The following is a 5,116-nucleotide window of genomic DNA, read 5'->3' on the forward strand; positions in this document are numbered from 1 at the left end:
TTTTTTTTTTTTTACAAGTTCCTCTTTCAGACAATCCCACCTGTTGAGGGACCATCAGCCTTCCTCCTTCTGTTTCCAAACATCTGTGCCTGTCAAGCCATGCAACACTTTACACACCACAGACCAAACACCTGCTTATCCCCTGAAGGAAATCATAAAACGTCATCAGCAAACACAGACACCTGAGATAGACACTGTTACTGCACCATCGTCAGTCCCACCTGCGTGTGGTCTGGCATCAAATGAAACCTGGATTATGTGGACTAAGCAAACAAAGTGATAGCTTGGTAAGCAGAAGGCGGAGGCGTTGTAAACTTTCCAGTACGCTTGGACTCTTGTTAAAAGCCGTGAGAACTGTTGTGTCCTGGTGTTTATAGCTGACTGGAAAGAGGAAGAGCAGACGTTCATCTCACAAACAGGAGGACAAGGTGAGCTGTAAATCTGTTTGATCACTACAGCAACAGGCAGTGCTGAGCTATCTCTGTGGAAGCCATTTTGGCAGAGTAGAGTGGCCAGAGTCCACAATTATGCCAAAATTGGTCACATTGAAACCAGATGTTATTTTTAAAAAGAATCTGAGTAAAAAGAAACATTTGGTCCAGACTTGTTGAACATTAATCTGATGACGTCCTGAGTGCTGGTTCACACTAATCCATCTCTTGGTGCCGTCACAGCAGAATTATGGGTACTTGTGTTTGAAGCCTTGCATTTATCAAAAGTTTAGAGGTAAAAGTGCAAAAACAGGGACTATTTTTACAACCTCCATAACACACAAATGTTTTTCATTATTGAATATGAACCGGGTCTTGGAAGCACAATGATGCATGAAGCAGCAGGAGAATTGGATTGGCTGCTAAATACACTCGAGTCAGCGCTAAGTATGTCAGAAAAAAAAAAAAAAGTCACATTGTTGGCCAAATCTCCTGTTGCTTTCCAAAAGTGGAAAGGTACTTCATGTCCAAATATCTTATGACTTCAGGGAGACAAGAGTCCAACCAGATCTCACAATCACATCTCTTGATTGCAGCAACAAATCTCCATCCAAGTTGATTCAAGGCAAAGCTTGGCTCCACTCCCCGCAGTCTGAGCTGGGACCAAACCGAGTGCAAATGTTGTTCAGCCCTCAGGACAGAGAGGCAACAGAGTATCATCAGCCTTTTATCAGGGTCAGAGTTTGAGCTGCAGATGCAGTTCAAGGAGTTGATTCTGCATGGAAGTCTTTCTTTCTGACGTCCTTTTCTGGATGGTGGTGAGTAATTAACATGTAGCCTTTGCATGCTCCATTTACAGAGCCAAAATCATCTGCTGCTGGGAGTTGGTGGAATGTGCACCGTATAAACATTAAATTACAAAGTGTGTGTTTCTGTACGTGTGTCTCTCCTCATGTGCAATCAGGATAATCAACATTTCTATCACATAAAGGCCCAGTGCAGTGATGCATTAATATGTGGTGATGACTTTCTCTCTGCAGTGCCACAGCTGTTACAACAGCGGAGAAAAATAACCCCCTCTGAGTCCAGTATGCAACACATTTCTCTCCTCTCACCCTGTTTCTCTCTTTCTTTCTTTCTAGCTTTCTTTCTTTCATCTCTGCAAGTTATTTAAGTTTGCTTATGTTTTTCATTCAAGACATTCATGCACACAACTTTTTTTTTTTATATGCACTTATTTTTGTATAAAAAGGTCCAAGCAATATAGAGTTGATATTCATGCATTAATTTATTCATTTTCTGTAACAGCTTATCCCGTTGGGGGAGCCTATCCCAGCTGACATTGTGCAAGAGGTGATACACCCTGGACAGGTCGCCGGATATCACAGGTCTGACACATACTGTAGAGACAGACAACCATTCACACTCACATTCACAACTATGGCCAATTCAGAGTCAGTGATTAACCTGCATGTCTTTGGACAGTGGGAGGAAGCCGGAGTACCCGGAGAAAACCCACGCTGATGGGGAGAACATGCAAACTCTGCACAGAAGGGCTCCCCCACCACTGGGTTCTAACCCTGCACCCTGGGTTGGAACTAGGAACCCTCTTGCTGTGAGGCAACAACGCCAACCACTGCACAACCATGCCGCCCATAGAGTTGATAGTTTGCTTTAAATATGGATTCCAAAAGCTCAGTCGCAGAGTCTAGCTTAATCCTAAATCACATTATCAAGTTGATATTGTTGCGTTCATTCTCGTCGCCTTTGCTAGCCTTACTTAAGACACATTCCCTACTTCAAACCGTCTCAGATGGTTTGGTACCAAATAGGGATGTCACAAGAGGCAATCAGCATTGCCAGGTGTACAATGATTATCGTATTTGTATGATAATTTGGCCCTCTGTACGATTTACGATCAGTAATCCCAAAAACGGCCAAATGTACGATAATTTGACCATTTCATGAATGTGTGGTTGTAATCAGTATGCCGGAGTTTTTTTGTGAGCCCTGAAGACATCTGTTCCCATGTGACATGTTTCCAGCCAATCACACTTTGCTTAGCGTGAGATACGGGTGATGTTTGTCTCTGAACAATGAGCATGACTGGTTGAATGGTCAGCTGTACCTGCCCCATGAGGCGCTAGGACCCCTCAGGATGTTGAGCGAGAATGAGATTCAAAACAGAAGATGAAGAAGAGCAAAAAAAAGAGGCAAGGAAAATGGAAAAAAAGTAAACCAAAAAAATAAATAAAAATCAAGTAGGATTGTTATTTTGGTTATGACGGATGTACGATAATTTCCCTCAAAATACCATAATTTTGAGTCTCTGGTACGATAATCTTGCATTTCCCACCTGGCAACGCTGGAGACAATACTTTGGTACCACGTTGACACCAAAATTCTGAAAACATGATGGCACTCCTCAGGCTGTATTTGATGAATCATTTACAATAGGAGCATTTATATTTATATTGTGGTTTCTATGCTTCAAACGCCAGCAGCATAATGAGGCGCTGAGCATCTTTTCTGTGCTGAGGGTTTGCTGTTTTTCTTTCTTGTCGCTGAGTTGAAAAATGTTCAATTTTGAGTATAACTTTTTACCCAGCAATCCAATCATAGTGGAGGAGGGGCGGGACAAATAGCCTACCACAAACACCAACTGTCACATCGTACATGTACAACAAGAATGGAGGAGAAATATGTTAATATACTGTAGGCTAATATGTTTACTTGCACACAATATCTCATGAACCCACATAGACTAATCATTTGCATTTGAAGTAGATCATCAGGAATTTATGATAACATTTATATTAAATCAAATTTAAATGTTTTTAGTAAAGGAGTGTATCTTGTTTTGTTTTTGTTTTTATAATAGTATCGAATTGGGTTTTGTGAAATTTATTGATATTGACTACTTAATTTATGGTATCATTGCCTAGTGTCAAGATCATCTGTTCAGCACAGGCTGCTACTGTGGAAAATCTCTGCTGTTTCAGTTTGCAGTAATGCTGGTGAAGTGTTTACTATGGTAAAATAAAGGGATCAGGGAACACAGATTGATGCTTCAATCAAGCCTTTCTTTATTGAGCAGGCCTGAGAGAGTATTCTGGCACACACAAAAGAGTACAAAAAAGAGCGTTTGCTATTTTAATAGTATAGCAGAGTGCTTTAAAGAAACAAGTCCTCCATCACATCAGCTCCTGCACTTCCTCATGTATCTTGAGGTCAAGAACTCGTCTTGTCTGGAACATCACATACACACTAACAGGTGACCTGTAGACGATCCCCAAAATAAGGAAATTAAATCAACACACAGAATGACACCTCCATTATCATGTCTCACAAGTATCTTCTCTTGCTAACTGCTAGAAGACAGTCACCGTGAGGACACTACATACACACTGAAACAAATGCTTTTTAAAATGCGACAGCTGTTAAATCTGATAATAGAATACTTGTTTTCTCAAGTACACTTCTTATTTTTTTGCGAACATCTCATATCTCAAGCGACAGGTGCGGTTAACTGCTTAGTTATTCTGACAGTGATCTCCATCATTCACTACTCTTCATCAACATTTCCTTCACTACTTGTCTCTGTTTAACGTTAGCATGTAGAATAACAAAAGCCTAGTTTACTAAGGGTAAAAGGGCCATGAACTGGGTCAGATGGAATAGTTAGACATTTTGGAAAATATACTTATTTACAGTCTTGTCAAGAATTAGATGAGAAGGTGCCTCACTTATGTCTTTATGGTATATACTGTACGAAGCTACTGCCAGCAGTTGCTCGACGTAGCTTACCCACCAAAGACACAGTCCTCTGTAAAACCACCTGTCATTTCTGTACGTTCTAAACAAAAGGAAGTGTTAATTAGTGGACTTAAGAAGTAATGGTAGGTGAAGTTTGTCACCTTTGGTTTCACATCTTTGTGCAATGTGAGGTACCTGGCAGTAACTTCATATCATTTTAATTGCACTTATGACCATATTTGGAGAACAATATTTGTAGAACTTACAAGAATATTTGATTATTATATTTTCATTTAAAATAAATAAAACCAAGTATTCTGTTACGGCTGAACCCTCTGCTTGTATGCATATTTACACACATGCCTGCAACGTGAACTCTTGTTCTGATGCTTGAGTGTTTCTCTCTGTGAAGGAAATGGAGACTGATGTTGTAATCAGGACCGCTCTCTCCGAACACTACAACACTTTCCTGCTCTCTCTCTGTCGTTCAGTCACTCATCTCATCTCACTCCGTTACTCAACCGGTCACTCATGCACTCCCACTCACTCCTGCCTTGCTCTCTTTTCTTACCCCCAGCTCCACCTTCTTCTGTTTCACTTAATAAGCCCCAAAGCAGAGCAGCAGAGGTGGTGAAGATATGTCGAAATGTTGGGCCAGGTTTCAGAGCTTATTCCCTGGCCGCCTCCCCCCACCTCCCACTCCGTCCTCCTCCACAGGCTCCGTCTCTCCTGCCAACACACACTCAAAGCTATGAGCAGTGTTTCCAGCTACAACTTGTGTAATTTAAACGCATGTGGACTCACACTGCAGCTAATTAGGGTCTCGATGATGCGGGCATGTATGCAAAGGGTCATTTCATGTGTTGACAATACACACTAAAGTACACACAGGCTCATATGAAGCGCACACACGACAGACGCGAGCCTTC

The 5,116-nt window shown here is 41.4% G+C and overlaps 1 long non-coding RNA gene across 1 annotated transcript; it reads left to right on the forward strand.

Moving 5' to 3' along the window:
• The first annotated feature begins 699 nt into the window (after positions 1-699).
• On the forward strand, positions 700-4,513 carry LOC144462591 (uncharacterized). The gene is made up of 3 exons (XR_013490845.1): positions 700-1,249; positions 1,740-1,819; positions 1,917-4,513. It is a non-coding gene; the product is annotated as an uncharacterized LOC144462591 (long non-coding RNA).
• The last annotated feature ends 603 nt before the right edge of the window (positions 4,514-5,116 follow it).

This window comes from Epinephelus lanceolatus, chromosome 3, assembly GCF_041903045.1.
Source record: "Epinephelus lanceolatus isolate andai-2023 chromosome 3, ASM4190304v1, whole genome shotgun sequence".
NCBI lineage: Eukaryota > Metazoa > Chordata > Actinopteri > Perciformes > Serranidae > Epinephelus > Epinephelus lanceolatus.